This window comes from Sciurus vulgaris (assembly GCF_902686455.1).
Source record: "Sciurus vulgaris genome assembly, chromosome: 15".
In the NCBI taxonomy this organism is placed as follows: domain Eukaryota; kingdom Metazoa; phylum Chordata; class Mammalia; order Rodentia; family Sciuridae; genus Sciurus; species Sciurus vulgaris.
In genome coordinates this window covers 21,742,480-21,761,487 of record NC_136476.1, presented here as the reverse complement: position 1 = coordinate 21,761,487, position 19,008 = coordinate 21,742,480, and the positions used below count along the sequence as shown (strand labels likewise).

Genomic DNA, 19,008 nt, shown 5'->3' with positions numbered 1-19,008 from the left:
GGACCAAGCCTTCAATACATGAGCTTTTGGGAGACATTTCTGATTCAACCATAACACTCCTTTTAAGGACATCAGAACCTGTTGGTTGTTGGTGGAAGAAAGGGTTGAGATGGTGAGGAGACGAGGGAAGATGGTCAAACATAGATGGTTAGGTTCCATCTCTACAACATTTTGGTAAAGATCACTCCTCTGCATTTGCCTGGGATGTCAGAGGTATGATGTGACCTAAGATTCTGGGAGGAGGCTGGGTTTGTCTTCTCTATGTTGTCCAGCTGGAAGGTAGTGGGACCTTAAAACTGTGGAGAATTTAGGCTTTAAAAAATTCACTTATGTCCTGAGAAAAATGAAGAAAGAACTATAGAGTGACCTGCTGAAGACTGCATTATGCATTCATAAATGAATATTAAGTGTCTATTATGTGCCAGACACTGCAGTACAATGTGTTGGTATGGCATGATCAAAATTATATTTGGTGTTACTCCCAGTTTCTGGGACAGAGCTTCTAAAACTTTAGGAATTGTCTGAGTAAGAGCAGTGTCATTCATATGCTAGGGAAGTGACTAAAAAGGGATAGGCTTAGATAGCTCAGCGTAAGGGCTGGCCACCAGAAGAACCAATCACCTAATTAGATTGATAGAGCTGCCAAGTCTGCACACCACCTCCATCTCTAGGACTGAAGACTGAGTTCAATTACCAATGATTTAGTAAATCATGCATACATAATGAAGTTTCCATTAAAAACTCTGAAATGATGAAGCTCAGGGAGCTTCCCAGTTGATCAGCACATGGATAGGCAGGGAGAACTGCATGCCTGAAGAGGGTATGGAAGCTCAGTATATTTTGCCCTACAGACCTTTTCCATTTGACTATTCTTGATTGTATCATTTATAATAAAACTTTATTAGAAAGTAGGAACCTTTTCTGAATTCCATGAGTCATTCTAGCAAATTTTGAACCTAATGGGGGATTTCTCCAATTTGTGGTAGACTGAGCAGAAAATTACAGCTATCCTGGGGACTTTGTACGCTGCTGGTACCTAAAGTGATAGCAACCTCTGAAACTGTACCCTTAACTTGGAGTCTGCAGGAACTGAGTGGTTAGAATGCAAACTGAATTGAATTGTTGGCCACCTAGTTGGTGTTAGCAAATTAGACAGTTGGTTGATTATTCAAATGATATAGCTGGGTAGGATTGTGAACAGAAGTGGACAAGTATTGGCTCTTGTCTAATTTACAGGTATCTTGATGAGTTTGTTGTTGCAATTTAGCACTATGCCATATATCAGCCAATCACCCCTCCAGATCTGATCTTCAGGGACTGAGCCTTATGAATCACCTCAGTGGGCACCATGCTTTTTGTCTTTGGTTGGGTGTGATCAATGGGGTGCCTGGCAGGAAGCTGAAGAGAAGGAGGTGACTGCAAGCTGGTGTTACCCCCTCCTGAAGAGGCCAACTTTGGCTATATGCTCCAGTACAGTCTTTACAGCTTTCTTCTTCTACATTATGGTAACTCCTTCTCTTTATGTCATAGTGCCTAGGCAGGGTGAATGTGCTTCAGCTTCTATCCCTGCAAACTCTTGTGGTTTTATTATACTCTATGTATACACTTAAAAAAAAAATTCCTTATAAATGAAACTTCTTTGAATTGCTCTGAGTGGTCCATCTTTTGGGGACCCTGCCTAATATAAGCCCTGTGTCTCTGAATGCTGGATTTACATTCGCCAAGTATGTTGATTTTTCTTTTTGTATAGTTGATTCCAGGCTGCTGTTCAGCTGCTTAAGAAGGTCACCTCGGTTGGCAGTGATAAAATCATACCATAGAGTAGAATGTTTATCTTCTATTTCTTCTGGCAGGAGAGTGTACATTCAGTGAGGTACAGAAAAGAGGAGCTAGGCCATCAGTTCTGTTTTATAGCACTTAGACATTTAGAATTGTACTTTTAGTTGCCAAAACGCGCCTCTCACCCATTATGATTCTGGCATTAATTCTATATTCCAGGCTTTGAAGATGCATTAATGGTCTGGGTTTATACCAGGATGATACATGCTGATGAGAGGTTGATAAATGTCATGAAAAACCATTGTTATTTTCTGTTTTATTGGTGAGATGGAACAGGATAGCAGCACTTGAAAGTTTAGTATTTGTCCCTGAAACATGTTTCCTTTCATGATAAATGTTTTAGTGGTAGAGAGCCCAGAAATAGGCTGTGAAAAGAGAACAGAATGTGCGCTCTTACTGTTTACTTCAGAGGTTCTGCCATGGTGAACCCTGCCATGAAATTTGTATTTGTTAATGATGTTTTCATCTGAGCTCCACCTGAGCACTTACATTGGAATCTATTATAGGTCAATTTTTTTGAATGATGAGTTTCATGTGAAAAGACATAAATTTATAGATCAGCTGCCTTTCATAGGAGTGACTTTAACCCTCCTTCCTCCTTATTTTTCTTTCTAATGTCATTACTGAACAATAAATTAGGATGGCCAGACAGAATGATCAAAGCTGGTTTCAACCTGTCAATAATCCATTGATCTGTGGATAAGGGGGGAAGCTTTTTTCAGAAGATGGCAGATGTTTATATCTCAGGAGAATTAGCCAGAGATTACCTTCATCCATGATCATTAACCTTCAGAGAATAAAATAATTTCAAAGGCAATTGTAATGCTGTAGATGAGGAACTGAGGCCCCTAAGCTACTAAAAGTCTTGCCCAGGAACACAGCTATGTTTGTCAGAGTTACCATCACCAAGTACTACAAACCATGTGGCTTAAACAATAGAAATCTGCTGTCTCACAGGTCTGGAGACTGCAAGTCCAAAATCAAGGAGTTGTCAGGCTTGGTTTCTCCTGAGGGTTACAGGGCAAGGATTTTTCCCAGGACTGTCTCTCTGGCTAGCTGATGGCCTCTCTGCTGTGTCTGTTCACATCACCTTCCCTCTGTGCATGCTCAGATCCACAATTCCCTTCCCTGTTTTGTTCCCCCTGTCACACCAAAGATTGAACCCAGGCCCCCTGCATGCATTCTACACCGAGCTACATCCCCAGCCCCCAACATCCTCTTGTCATAAGGACACTAGTCACACTGTATTAGGGCCCAACCTAAAGAACTCATTTGAAATGGGTTACCTCTATAAGTGCCCTATCTCCAAGCAAAGTCACATTCTGGATAGGATTTGGGTCCTTTGATGCCATCAGTAGTAGTTCTTTTCCTATTACACCACTTTTAATACTCTTATTTCCCATCCCTGCAGAGGACACCACTCTTTTTTGCACTGGAATAGCATACAAGGCTGTGGTTGCCACCTGGAATTTTCCTAAGATACTTCAAATAATTCAATTTAGGAGGAATGTAAGGGCAGAGTAAATTTAGGGGAGTAATTAGCCTCATTAATATTGTCTGAAAATATTCATCTTGAGGATAAACATAATTTTTTTATTTTTACATGGTTGATAATGTTGAACTTCTAGAGATGGGATTCTCCAAGACTTCTTTCATGAGCAGCAGTTTACATCATTATATTGTGATGATTTGTGAGTTATTTTCCTCTTCGACTTGAGTCTCTTTACCCCTGGAAAATAGGTTTCCAGGGAAGCAAGCTTTCCTTTCCAGATGTCCCATGGATGCTTTGACGGAACCATCCCCATCTAAGGATTTAATTCTCCTAAAATCATTTTGTCAGTTTAGGGATGCTTAAAGCATTCAGAGTTTAGGAAGCAGCCAAATTGGTGCCAGATATCTTAGGACATGTTTGCATGTTGGGAGGAAGGTATTTTTGTCCTCTTGTACCAGGTGGTCTTTAGGAAGGTAGATGGATCAAAATAAGACAAGTAAGTTTTTAGTTCATGAACCAGGTCATCGAGATTAATGTGGCTTGGTCAGCTCACATCAACCAAAATTGCTTTGAAGTGTTGGAACAGAAGAAAAATAATAGGTTGTTAAATTCTCCAACTGTGACTCCTTTCATCCTATTCTCACCTGGCTTAAAATGCTTAATTTGAAAGAGGGTAACCTGATGATGAGAGAAATAGTATAGTTAGTCCCAGGGCACGGTGCACAACCCTCCTAGGTCAATGTGCTTCTACCCAGGATAGCAGCTTGATGCAGAACTGTCTGGCAACACTCCCTGGGAGTACACTGAGGTTTGGATATGACCTAAATCATGATGCAGAATGTTTCCTGGCACCTGAAAGAGAGAGGTAGTGAGTAGGTTTGAGGGTGCACTCCTCTCCACTAGCAAAATTTCCCAAAGTTTATATCTTGGATCATCAGACTTTTAATATATGCTAAAGAAAAAATTAGTGTTCCAGCAAATTTGGAAAATGCCGCATATTGCATCCCTCTCTTAGAAGTTAATCAGGCAAATTGGAGTATTAGAGATTTCATAATGTCTGGCAATGAAGAAGTCATTTAACTTTAACAAGTTACTTCCAAAAGTTTTCTGATCACGGCACCATTTGTTCCCTGAAAACCTGAAAGTCATAAGCAACTTATTTTGAGAAATCCTGCTTAAAAATTGCAGAGGTTTAAGAGAGATGTACCTTAGAAAGGAATTTAGATCAAATTCATAGATGATCAAGCAGGAAATCTACAGGGTTCTGCTTGAGTGACAATTCTTATCATCAGTCACAAAAATGAGAACGTTCCTTGTGCCTATTAGCAGGGATGGAATCCTCACACTGGCTGACCAGGCTTTTTACCTGCTAGGATCTTTCCTAATTGTGGGGCATATGGATGACTGTATGAGAATGTGTGTGTTTGACCTGGATAATTGAGTGGCTTAACACACACACACACATACACAAAATAGCATTGGGCCAACAATCAGAAGTGTGATCTGGGCCTTTATCATAGATTCCTGATGTGATGCTCAGCAGCTGTGGTCCTCCACTAGTTCTTGTGAGAGCTTCTGCAAGACCCCATTCCTCTGTTACATGCAGTACTTTAGTCCTCACAAGGCCTCTCTCTGTATTTGGGACCTCAGCAAATACTGTCTGGAGGTGAAAAGCAGGAGGAGGCTGTTGTCAGGCTGATGACATAATGTCTACACAACTGGGGTCACCCCGGAGGAACACCATGGTACAAAGGGCTCCGTAGTTCCAGCGGGAGGTGTAAATGACTGCCTGGCACCCTGTAGAAACCAAGCAGCACGGGTTTACTGGGCCAAGCAGTATGTTGGATTCTCCTACCACAAAGAGCCTTTGCTTTTAAACAACACAAACTACCTTGAGCTGTCTTAAGGAAAAAACAAACAAACAAACAAACAAAAAAACAAAGACACTTTTGGGGGAAGATATTTAATCAAGATGGACTTTAAAGAATTTAAACACCCAAGTATTTAGAAGGTTCAGAAGCATGACAGCTTAAGGGATCTGACTTAAAAACTCAGTTTTTGTGTGTCTCAGCTGTAATTCTTGAAAAAGAGAGTTGATAAGCTCTATTTTGGATCAAATGTCCACTGCAGTCCATTTAACTATGGCATAGCCAGCAGCTATCTTTCCCATCTTTCCTATTAAGATCCTGATTTGTTCAGTAGAGTGTGATAACAGCTTGACCTCAGGGAAAACAGATCCCATCTCCTATTTCAGGGGCTGACCTCTGACAGTCTGTGCCAGTCACAGCAATCCCATTTCCCTTTTCAGTAACTAACCATGTGATCCAGTTCTAATATAGAAGTTGGCTGACTTTAACTCTGGGAAAGCTTTTATTTTTCTTATGAAAAGGAACAGATTCACCTGGTGAGTCTCTTTCTTTGCTTTTCCTTTTCTTCTCTGGAATGTAGACATGATGTCTGGTGGAACAGCAGCAATCTTGTAACCATGATGTGACAAGGATGATATGAAAGCTGTATACCAGGAAAGAAAGCCATTAATGTGGAAGATCCAAGGCCCTTTATGGTTGAGCTGCCACCATACTAACACTGGACTGGACTGCCTCCCTGCTGGCTTTTTTTTTTTTTCCTAGGGATTGAACCCAGAGGCACTTTACCACTGAGTCATATCCCTAGCCCCTTTTATTTTTTATTTTGTGTCAGGGTCTCAATAAGTTTCTTAGGACCTGGCTTAGTTGCTGAGGCTGGCCTTGAACTTGTGATCCTCCTGCCTCAGCCTCCCAAGTCACTGGGATTACAGGTGTGCACCACCATGCCCAGTTTCTTCTTTTCTGTTTGTTTGTATTTTTCACATTTCATAAAATTAACTCATTTCAAGTGAACAAGTCAATGATTTTTAGTAATTTCATTGAACGGTGCAATAATCACAATAAATCTGTTTTAAAACACTTTTCCTTCCTCCAGTAAGAATTTTTTTTTTTTAATTTTTTACTTGAGAAAAATGAGAACCTCTTTGTTGAAATCACAGTATACTTTAGTTGTTATTATTGTTTTCACTTATAATCAAAAGCATTCCTAATTGAAAAAAATATATCTTTCAGTAAAAACATGGGTGCCAGGAGTCAGCTGAATCAAAGTGATTTTCAGATCTTTAATGGGAGAGAAAAAGAGGGAATGAAGCATGAAATGGTGAGATAGTCAAAAGTGTACTAAGGCCACACAGGAGCCTTGAAATAGTACTGCTGCAGATCACGGAGAAACTCTGCCAGTACACACCTGAAAATTAATTCTATTTATTAATTCCACTGATTTTTACTGATCCCTCACTTTCTGCTAGATACTTTTCTAGGTGCTGAACATAGACTGGTAAAGAGAGTAAAAGGCATTGGGTCAACATTCAGAAGGCCTGGTGTAACTCTGGCCTTTATCATAGATTTGTGACGTGACACTTGGAAGTTGCCATGCTCCAGGAGTTAGTGTGGGTGCTCCTGCACGGTGCCCATCCCTCCAAAGACTTTCGCTCTCCTTAAGGGAACATTCTAGAAGGGAAAGTAGACAATATGCATACAAATGAAATGAACAGTATCGGTTTAGTGAGAAGCTCTATTAAAAATACAAAGTCGGGTGTCGTACTAGAGAGTTGAGACTGCAACCACGGGAGGCCTAAGAAAGGGACCTTTGAGATGAGACTTGAGTGGCAAAAGGAAACCAGCTGAGCGTGACCTGAGGGCCAGCCCCTCAAGAGGGAACAGTCAGTCCAGGGGCCTCAAGGCGGGAGTGGGCCTGGGCTGCGGAAGACAATGAATTGCTGGTGGTGAGTCCTGTGTGGTGACTTGGAAGGCTACCCATGCTTGTCTCACGGACACTGTGCCAGCGACTCAGCTCACTGGCCTCTTGACACATCTCCAAGCTGCTGGCTGAGCTATGTGTTCCACCGTGCAGGTTTTCCTGTCATCTGCTGTAGGCTGTCAGAGCCAGAGGAGGGGACTGCTGGGGTTTGCTCTGTGCAGTGGATTCTCAGTCCAGAGTGACTGATCCCTTCTCTCCTCTCCCCTTGGGAATAGGTCCATCATTCCCAGCCAACGCTCCCCAGGAGGCTGGCTTTCTCTGGTGCTGTCAGGGTTGGCTTCCTTCCGATTGGGATCAGCTCTGTTCTGGAAGGGACTGGCAGAGCATTCAGCTGGCACACTGCTGCTTCCAGACCACACTCTAGTCACCCAATCAAGTCATAGCTGCCACATTGGACGTGCCTCATGCTGAGAACCACCCGTGGAGAGAACAATGCCTAGGCGGGGTACCTGTGAGGCCCCTGGCTGTGGCTCACAGCCTGCTGCAGCTGATACTCAACATCATCTTCAAGTGACACTTACCAGTGAAATGGTCACATGCCACCACAGGGCCAGAATTGCCCTCAGAGTTGACCCTGTCTTGCATTCCTCCTGTGTCTGGTATTGCCCAGGACAAAAGTGTTGGAATACCATGACACCCTCTTCTAGCGGGGTGCCTGCTAAACCAGATAACCACTCAGCTACGGTAGAAAACAGAGTTCTCATTTCTCTTACACTTGAACTTGGCAGCAATTGAAAACACTCTAATTATATCTCTGGGCAATTAGATGTCCTGTGTGACTGGTGGGACCTTAGGAATGTGGCTGTTGGCCTTAGGAGGGTAAAGTTGCTGGAAGAGCTCAACCCACCATTTAGAAGCCCTGGGTTCAGTGCTCCTAGACCCAGCACACAAAAACAAAATATTGAAATTGGCAGGGACCTTGGTGATTAATAGCTCTTCTCTTATCTATGGAAAATATTTTAAAAAGGAAAAATGACCTGAACCAATGTTAATGATTGTACTATAGTAAAGAATTTGGGACTCACCTGGGTCTTTTTTAGCTCTGTGCTGTAATGTGCTGTTTGACTTAGGGAAAACAACAACAAAAAGTTCCTAGCATGCCCATCAAAGTTCTCTGGGCCTCTGTCTGGGTTATTCTTGCTATCTTATGTAGTAGGCATTTTTTTTTTTTTTTTTTTTTTTTTTTTTCTCTTCACAGACAAGGAAAAGGAGACTGGGAGGATAAATCCATTTAGCTAGTAAATGGCAATACTGGAACCACACTTAAACCTTTTGACTTTTAACCAATAGCATTTCCAAGTCCATCTCCATTTTCATCCTCTGGGACTTGATGCATAACAGAAATTAACCACGATTTTGGCAGGACAGGATATATAGAATCCCTGAAAAGTCACTGCCCATTCCTGAAGCAGATATTTTGGGTTATTAGGAGTTCTAAACAAAGGATTCTGATTTTTAGTGATGAATTCTCATCATCCCTGTGTCCTCCAATCAATGCCTCCTTTTAGCAGTCCCTGTAACAGAAGCAGGGGCCCCATGGCTCCTAACATGACTTGGAAATGTACCATCTCAGTCTCTGTCTCCCCTTATTAAATGTCACCTCTCAGACTTACTGTGGCACTTAAAAGTCCAGGATTTTCCAATCAACTAACTAGAGCTAAATCTTGGCTCCATAACTTCTGAGAAACCTGAAATATATACCTAACCTCCCCGTTTCAGCTTTTTGATCTGTAAAATGGAGCTAGTAAGAACCTTCCTGAGAAGGTGGTGAAGACTAAATGATTAGATCAGGAAGCGCTCAGAACAGTGAGTGGTCCATGCTAGTCGTTGCTACATTTGCTCTTGATTGAGTTGTAGGAGTTCTGTCACAAATCCGAGTTCTCCCTAGCAGTACAAACAGAATGTGTTCATGATCCCTAACCGTGGGCTTTCTAGGGTAAGACGTATCCAGAAGACACAACCATACACAGTTTTCTCCTAATTTCAGGCACTGATCTGTTCTGGGTCCTGTGCTCTGAGGATTATCTTCAATTTCTGCAACAGCAGAAAGCTTTAGTTCACCCACCTGAAAAGCCCAAGCTCACCTGGAGGTTATGATTAAGTATTTAGTGGAGAAGCCCGAGCCTCTTATGTAACTTGAAGTGTGTAAAGGAACAATGATAAAACCCATGTCCTGAACTTTTCCAAAGCATCATAAATCTCTGTGTTAAGATTTTCCAGTCGTTGCCAAGGTATCGTTTGTCCTCTGGCTTTTGTCTTAAGACAGACTAGAAAAAAGTTAACGAATCCCCTCTTGTTAGATTGTGTATTTGCCATTAAAGACTATAAAAATGCTACTCTTTCAAGTCACTGTCATCTAAAATAAAACCCATGCTTGTTTTGTGGTTTCTCAGCTATATTCTGATTTAAATTGATCACTTCCTAGAGTTTGTCTATTTCCTCATTCAGAGCTGGTTCTCCCTCTCCCTTGGCTTTCTGTTTCCATCTCTCTCTTTCTCTCCTTTTTTTTTTCTTTTTTTTTTTTTTTTTTTTTTTTGTGTGTAGATTGTCCCTCTAGTGACCTTTCAGTGGCTTAACATTTTGTTGCAATGCACAAGTGAAGCTGGAAAACAGAGCCAAGTGACAGTGAAGTAACAGCTCAGCCTTCACAGAGTCAATGTGCTCTGTGCTATTTCTGGCCAGAGCAGATGTGGCCTTGATGGACTGCGGGGAACAATCTCTCTCAGGTAAAAATAAATTGCAAAAATTAATACCAAAATGAGGCAAATCCTTCCATCTGCACACAGATAATGAATTGGGAGTCACATAGAAGAAGGACTGAACTCAGAATCCATCAGGATCCTGCCCAGATAGGCTTAGTCTAGAAGACTCCAGCAATGAGCCATTTGGCTTCAGGTCAGTCTCTGTGACTTAAGAAATATATTTTTGATCAACAAAAACAACAAAAGAATAAAATAATAAAACTGTATATGCATCATGCAATTTGAGACAATCCTTACATTTGGATGGATTCATTTCTGACAGAGTTGAAGTTCTTTATAGTTTTCTCCTTAATCCCATTTCCCTTCCTCCCACCCCAGAGATAAACACTATTTTGAATTTTCATGCTTTCATACTTCCTGTAAACACATGCATCTGTCCATAATATGTACTATTCATTTTGCATATATTAAAACTTTAGATAAAGGAAAGCACACTATACATATTGTTCTACAACTGTCTGCTTATGTGTTTCACATTGTATTTCAGCAATTTAGCTTTCAGTTCATTCATTTGAATTGCTTTGTGGTATAATACTTCATAATCAGACTACTATATATTTATCTATTCTCCAGTTGATGAACACTTGGATTGATTCTAATTTTACACTATCATAAACAATGTTTCAATGAGTATTCTTGCATATTTTCTTGTCCTAACATACAAAATCTTCTCTAAGACAGTGGGTTTTTTTTTTTTTTTTTCCAAATTGTTTTGTCTATACCCAAAGTAAAAAGTACATTTACATGGAAACCCAATGCATATATATGTATAGTTTATTTATGTGTGTTTATATGTGTGCAAAAGTATATGGAACATAAAGTTCTCAAAATAATACCCTTATTTTCTATTTAGTTTTAGTCCAATTTAAACTAGTTTATTTCACACCCCCAGAAAATGCTAATTGGAATCTATTAAAGTGATTGTATGATTCGATGAAGCATATCCATTGACAATTTGAAAAACCATTGATCTGGAATACATGCATACGATGGGGACTTACTGGGTCATAGATTGTGCCCATTATTTTCAAACTAAGAAGTTTGTTTTGTGGGTTCATCTTTTTGGAATATTTAAATAGATATTTGTTTTTAGCTAGCATTCTATGTATTTCTAGAAGATGTCTTTTCAGGCTATTTAGTGTGCCATACAGCTGGAAATGGAAGTTCTATTTTAACCTTTCTGGGCTTCAGGTTTTCATCTGTCACAAGAAGTCACACACACACACACACACACACACACACACACACACACACACACACACACACGTAACCCTTAAGAATTTTGCAGTCTAGTTTCTCTGCAGCCCTAGGGTCATAGGGAGAACTCCAGGGTCTGTCAAAGTGTGTGTGAGTTAGGAAGAGGGAAGGAACTGGAGTGAACAGGTGGAGTTGTGGGCCTTTCACCCCCAGTGCTACATGAGGATTCCCATTTTAATATTATTGGTCCATTATATTTCCATTAGATTTAATAGGCAACAAGGGTTGTGCATCTTGAAAATATTCTTGAACCCTTGGTGTAGAGGTTCTTTGAGGCTCTTTCCAGATCTAAACTTGACTGCAAATAACCTTTGAGTCTCTGGATCATTTAAAATTATATCCAGAGTTAAGGAACAGATAGCTTAGGGAGTAGGGTTTCCTGAGTTGGAGTTGGGCAAATAGTGTTGGCTAATCTGCCTGAGAGTGAACATATTCTTCCTGCCACTATGGGAACTGACTTGGATAGGACATTTTTAGAATCCCAGAGGACAAATTGGGAACACTCTTGGGTCAGGACCTATACTTTGAGGACAGCCATTACTGTTCTATCACACGGGCTTCATCTTCATGATGTTGCCTTTAAAAAGTCTTTTGTTTTCATTATGCTGTTTATTCTGTGAATAAGGACTTTATATAAATTTTCCTGAAATCCATTTCTGCTCAACAAACTGTTCCACATGCTCATGATAAAGCTCATTTGCTCAGCAGGGTGCTCAGACAGATAAACCATTATATTCACAGAGATGAAATTTTATTATCATTTTAATGAAAATATTCAGCTCCTCCTGGGTTTATTTTTGCTTTCCCGTATATAGCAGGAACATAAAAACAAGAGAGAAAGAAAGAAAAAAAAAAAAAAAAAAAAAAACACCCTGGGTAGTAACTTGGTAGTAAAGTGGATTAAAGGTGGGCATGTGTTAATTAATTTATATAGAATCATAGACCTCTCTCCTATTACCCTGCTTTCTCCACCTCCCTTGGGCCTGGATTACTGCCTCCTCTCAGATTCTAGTCCTTCCCTTCAATTTGTCCTGCTTGTATTTCATCTTTTTAATCACTGTTTCATCACATCACACCCCTGCTCAGAAACCCTCAAGGGATCTCCATTTCCCTCCACATCAAATCTAAATTCAGCAGCCTGATTTCAAGGCTTCTCCTAATCCATCTTTCCTTCCACCTCAAGCTTTATTTCCTTTGCCACAAGTGCTTCCGGTTCTCATGATTTGGAGATAATGGAATTTTTGTACATCAAAAAAATTAAAATCTGTGTCATTTTTCTTAGGTACAGTTCAACCCCAGTTGCCTCAAACAAGAGCGAGCACACATCAACAGTCATTACCTCCCCCACAGGCCATGTGACATGGTTCTCTAAGGGGCTGGGGTGGATGAAGACAGTCTGTGCACTTCTCTGTCTCTAAGGTACTGAGAAAGGTGACTTTCTGGCTGTTTGTGAAAAGTTCGCCATTTTGATAAGTCAGGCAGAATGCAAACAGCATACAGGAAAGTAAGAGAGACATGAACAATCAATCCAGGAATGGTGGCTTCAAAAACTTGTGAACTTATACACCTGTATAAGGGAAGGCTCAGCAGATCACAAAGTTCTGGAAAAGATGCTGCAGGGGTAGGTAAATGACATTCAGAAGAAAGCTTATGTCTTGGAGAGTGGTCTTCTTTGTGTATGTAGTTCATTTTCAAATTGTGTTTACTGTCATGTGTATGTGTAATTAATGTTATTTACTTTGTTTTTCTCTATTTCAGTAAGTTCTGGTTCATCCACTTAATAGAACTGTATGATTTGGGGAAAGTTTCTTTATCCACAAAATGGAGGCATTAATGGCATACAGTATATAGAATTGTTCTGTGTGCTAAATGACAATACATTTAAAGAGAATAGAATTGGTTCAAGACAAAAATATTAGTTGCTATTTCTGTCATCATAGTTATTCTGAGTATTCATAAGCTGCTCTTCATTTGAGCAGCTGCTAAAATTCTGCTTTCTCTTCAAGTATCTTCAAGTCAGCTCAATTCAGTTAAGCAATTTGTGAGCACTCAGGATATGCCAGGCACTGAGGAGACACTGAAGATAACCACAGGTATAACACTGACCTTGCCATTGAACAGTTTACCTTCCAGTAGGGAAGGCAAACCCATAAATTAATCGTAGTCATATACCACCTAACAATCTAAGGATGTTTTGGTTAATGTCAGATCCATACATGGTAGTGGTTCCATCAAATTGTAATAGAGCTGACCATATTTTTGTGTCTCATTCAATTTCTTTTATCCATGTTTATAGTTTTCATTGCAGAGATCTTTCACTTCTTTGGGTAAATATATTCCTAGTATTTTGTTTTTTGTGACCATTGTAAATAAGATTGCTTTCTTGATTTCTTTTTCAGATAATTGGCTATTAGCCTATTGAAACTGATTTTTGTATGTTGATTTTGTAGCCTGTAACTTTACTGAATTCATGTATTAGTTCTAATAGGTTGGTGAAGTTTGGGAGTTTTCTTTATATATGATCATGTCATCTGAAAACAAATGACAGTTTTGCTTCCTCATCTTCAACTTGAATATCCTTTGTTTCTTTTTCTTGGCTGATTGCTCTGGCTAGAACTCACCATACTGTGTTGAATAAAAGTGCTGAAAGTGGATATCCTTATCTTAATCTGGATTTTAGAGAGAAGGTTTTAGCTTTTAGCTTTTCCCCACACAGTACAATGAGATGTTAGCTGTGGGATTTATTCACTATGTTGAGGTATGTTCCTTCAATTCATTCAGAGTCTTTATCATAACAGGATATTAAATTTTATCACGTTTTTCTGTGTCTAATGAGATGATCATATGGTTTTGTCTTTCATAAGGTTAATATGGTTGTATCACCATTTGAACATGGTGAGTAACTTTTTACAATGTGCTGTTGGACTCCATTTGTTAGTATTTTGCTGGAAATTTTTGCAGCTATTTTCATCAGTGATATTGGCCTGTACTGTTCTTTTTTGATGTATCCTTATTTTGGTGTCAGAGTAATGCTGGTCTTGCAAAATAAATTTGGAATAATTTCCTCCTTCTCAATGTTTTAGAATAATTTTAAAAAGTATTGATATTAGTTCTTTTAATTTAAATTTTTAGTAAAATTCAACAGTGAAACCATCTGGTCCTGGAATTTTATTTGTTGGGAGATTTTTTTTGTCACTAATTCAATCTTGTTTCTCATTATTGGTGTCCTCAGGTTTTCTGTTCCTTCGTGATTCAGTCTCAGTAAGGTGTGTATGTTCTGAAATTTGCACATTTTTTCTAAGTTATCAAATTTGTTGGCATATAACTGTTCTTATTGTCTCTAGTGATCCTTTGTGTTTCTGTTGTGTCAATGTGTTAATGTCTCCTTTTTTTGTTTCTGATTGTATTTGAGTTTCTCTCTTTCTTTGTTTACTTAGTCTAGGTCAAGTTTTAGCAATTTTTTTTTTTTTGAAAAGCCACCTCTTCATTTTGTTTATGTTTTATATTGTGATTTAGTCTATTTTATTTACTTCTACTCTGATTTTTCTTATTTCTTTTCTTCTACTAGTTCGTTCTTGACTTCCTCCTTCTTTGACATGTACCGACAGGTTGTTTAAGGTCTTTCTGCTTTTTTAATGTAGGTATTCTTTTGCAGTTTGTAAAAATAAAACAAAAAGTTTGGGTATGTCATGATTCTATTTTCATTTGTTTCAAGAAGTTTTTAAATTCTCCTTCTTGATTTCTTCCTTGATCCATTGGTTGCTCAGTAGTACATTGTTTCATTTACATGTATTTGTATAGTTTCCAAAGTCTTTCTTGTTATTGATTTCTTATTTTATTGCATTGTGGTCAAGAAAAGATATTTGATATGACTTTTTAGGTTTTTAGCATTTGTTGAAATTAGTATTTTGAAGAAATATATTTACTCCCAAGTTTGTTGCAGCACTATTTGCAGTGGCCAAGAAATGGAAACAACCTTTGTGTTCATTAACTGATGAATGGGTAAAGAAAGTATGGTAGGTGTAGGTATACACAATGGAATATTATTCAGTCAGAAAAAGGAACAAAATCTTTTTATTTGCAATAGCATAAAGTGGAAGAGGAGGTTGGTGTGTCAAGTGGAATAAGAGGACTAGAAAGACAAATACCACATTATCTTACTCATATGTGGAATTAAAAAAAATGATCTCACAAAAGTTAATGGTAGAATGGTGGTTATCAGAAGTTGAGAAGAGTACCTGAAAGAGAAAGATGGGGGAAAGTTGATCAAAGGATAAAGTTATATCTAGGGTGAATAAGTTCTGACGTTTGGTCTATAGTAGGTGATTATGGATAATGATACTGTACTCTATATTTTCTGAAAACTTAAAGAAAGGGATTCGAATGTCTTCACCACAAAGAAATGGTGTTTGAGGAGATCATAGGCTTGAGCATTACACTGAAGTCTAACATGCTACCCCATAAGTGTGGGCAATTTTTATATGTCAAAAAATGAATTTGAGCTGGGAGTGGTTGTTTGTCCCTGTAATCTCAGCTATTCAGGGTTGCTAAGGTAGGAGGATCATGAGTTCAAGGCCAACTTGAGCAACATAGTGAGAATTTGTCTCAAATCAATAAATCAGTAAATAATTTTAAAGATTATAATGGAGCTGAAGAGTTCCTATCACCTGGTAAGGACGTAAGCATTGTGACATCCTTGTGCGATGCCTTGCCTGTGTGTTTGTGGCAATGCTACTGTGCTGCCAGTTGTATAAGATACAGCACATGTGGTTATGTACAGTAGTAATACTTGGTAGTAAATGACCATGTTACGGGTTTATGTATTTCCTATGTTATACATTCTATCATTACTTTAGAGCATACTCCTTCATATAAAAATAAGTTTACTATAAAACAATATGCTGTGTAACTCTGGCAGCAGCCTCATAAATCTGGTGTTTACCAGGTCTCTGGATTGCATCATTTTCTCTGTTGATTTAACACAGCTTGTCTTGTTCATTGTGGCCCTAGAACGGACACACACACACACACACACACACACACACACACCACGCCATTAGCCTAGAAATGAGGTAGGCTGAACTCTTTAGGTTTGTCTAGGTACGCTCTGTGATGTTCACAAGATGAAATCACCCAATTATGCATTTCTCAGCATTGTTAGGTGACATGGAGAACAAGGACCAATGCATAGAAATTTCTGAGAGTTTCTAAGGATAAGAAAAACTGTTTCAATGATTAAACTCACTGCACGGAGGAGGAAGAGTTGAGGCACAACAGAGGTCCTCCATCACAGGCTTCTAGAGACTCACGAGGGCTATTGCAACGTAGGAATGAAGTATGGATATGGCAAATCATGGACGATCCTTGAAAACTATAGGTGAAGAAAAGAAGGCACACATGAAAGACCAGAGGCGCATTCCTCCATTTATATGAAAGACATGGAACAGGCAAATCCATTCAGATAGCAGATTAGTACTATGTAGGAGTTGGGGTGTTGGGAGAGGGAACAGGGAATGACTGCTGTTGAGTGTGGGGTTGCTTTTTAGGAGTGACAGAAATGTTCTAAAATTAGTGATGCTGTTTTTTGCCAATCTGTGAATATATTTTTAAATGTTGTCATTTACCTTGAAAGGGTGAATTTTATAAGATGCGAATTTTATCTCAATAAAACTGTCATTTAAAATTGTTTGTTGCATGTAGTTGTTATGTCTCTTTAACCTCCTTGGAACAATTGTTTATTCTTTCTTGTTTTTATTGACCTTGATACTTTTGAAAATTATAGGCCTGTTCTTTCGTAGATTGTTCCTCAGGTTTAGTTGATGTTTGCTCATGGTTAGATTCAGATTATACATATTGGCCAAAAATATCACAGATGGGGTACTGTATTCTTCTTATTGTATTTTATAAAGTGTTATACAATTTTAGTTTGTCCAATTACTGGGTACCTTGACTAAGATACTGTCTATCATGCTTCTCTCCTGTAAAGTTATTCTTTTTCCCTTTGAAATAATTTCAATTTTGTGAAAAGTTACATTGAGACTGTATAAATATCCCATTCTTTATCAAATATTTACTTATTTGTTTATGTCGGAATGAACCAGGCCTTCACATTTAATTGCCATGCTATGATGTATTATTAAAATTATTTGCTGCTCAAACTATCCCAGATTTGGCTAGTGGGAGCCCCTTCAAACTGGCTTCTGTGTCTTTGTGGTGTGTTTCTTTCGTTCTCTGAGCACTTCCTTCCTCTCTGGTATAAGAAGATGCTATACCTTCATCTGCTTTTTATCTGCTCAGCCCTAGAACCAGTTACTTTTACAAGAAACTCATCATTTTAATAGAAAATGATATTTAGAAACCAAGATTAGATTTCTAAGGCATGCTCACTGGTCTTTAGGTATCACTGCTTCCAGGTCCCTCCTAGTGGATTAAGCTAGAAAATAGATATACATTTATAAGTAGGTACATGCACACATTTATGTCTGTGATTCTCTACATTGTCCATCTACTCATCCACCCATCCGTCCAAACCATCCATTTATAGAAAATTATGAGTTTATCCTGATACTGTAATCAAATTCAACAGGTTTATTACAGTTTTCTTCTTTCCACGTTTGTAACTCCCTTTCCTGGGAGCAAGAAACCTGATTTCCATTATCCTCAAGATAGTTATTATATAACCAAAGCCTTATGTAAAACTTACTTTCCATTCATTCTCACACAATTCAAGTCCTAGCATATCCCACTCCTTCTTGGACCTACCTAATGGTTTCTGGACTGAACTAATCAAAAGGAAAGAGGGTAGGCGGAAAATGAGGAGAAAGCTATTTTTCTTTTTACCTATCATTCAGTGAATTATGCTAATAGTATTTTCCAATATTGACTTGTCCTTGAATTTTTGCTATGTGATGTCCTTTGGTTTTTCTATTCTTTTATTTGAGATTTTTTTGATAATCTAATTTATTTTGCTGACATAAAAAGCTTTGGAACACTAGAGATTTTCTTAGACGTTCCTTTAATTTCATTCTCTTTGATTTCCATGGGAGAAATACAGGCTTTCTCCTGACTTCCTGGCATTTTTTTCCCAGCACCTTTGATTTTTGAAATGCCATAAGAAAAATGGCTGTATTTTTAGTTGTGGAAATTATTGATATGATTCAGAAGCAGGGATATAAGATACCTACTTTTAGTGGTGCGGTCTGACTCTTGAAAAAGCCATATTTATATAGTTTAATAAGTTTGTTTGTAAAAATAGAAAAAAGATTTCTAACACTTCCTGGGATTTCAAATAAAAAAGGGAAGAAAGGAAGTCGTTTAACCAAATACCATTTGTTCTCCCAGTGTTGGACAGGACCAACCTTAAAGAATAATTGGTAAATAAACAATAACAATCCCACCATCATTTATCTCCTTCATATCCAGCCTAACCTAACAGGATTTGTTTGAGTCCTTAAGAAAGTTAATTAAAGAGATAAATCTGCCCTGGAAAACATTTATATTTTAAATAAAGGTAGAATTTGGGAAAATGCCATGTAGACATATATCATTCTATAAATCATGATTATTCTCAATGACCTAAAACTTGGAGCAGGTCATATGGTTAAATAATGTCCATAATTTTATACTTGAGAACATCCTTCATCCTTCCACTTGATCATTACCACACTTTCTTGGGGTATCTGGGCTTTTTATTAACTTGGTTATTCCTATATATATATTTTTTTTTTACCAATTCTCAAAATACAAAAAGGATAGCTGAAGGAGAAATGCTGATACTTTCTGGTTGCAAGGTTTACACATATTGTAGCATGA

The 19,008-nt window shown here is 38.5% G+C and overlaps 1 protein-coding gene across 6 annotated transcripts in view; it reads left to right on the top strand.

Annotated features, from left to right (window-relative positions):
• LOC306645373 (uncharacterized protein) overlaps positions 1-19,008 on the top strand; it is a 169,342-nt gene that overhangs the window by 10,329 nt on the left and 140,005 nt on the right. The window contains exon 3 of one of the 6 annotated variants that reach the window (XR_013759617.1): positions 9,722-12,250. The exons of 4 other annotated variants lie outside the window; for them this stretch is intronic. The gene's annotated coding sequence lies outside the window, so the exon portion shown is untranslated. One more of the 6 variants, XR_013759618.1, reaches the window with a different exon arrangement.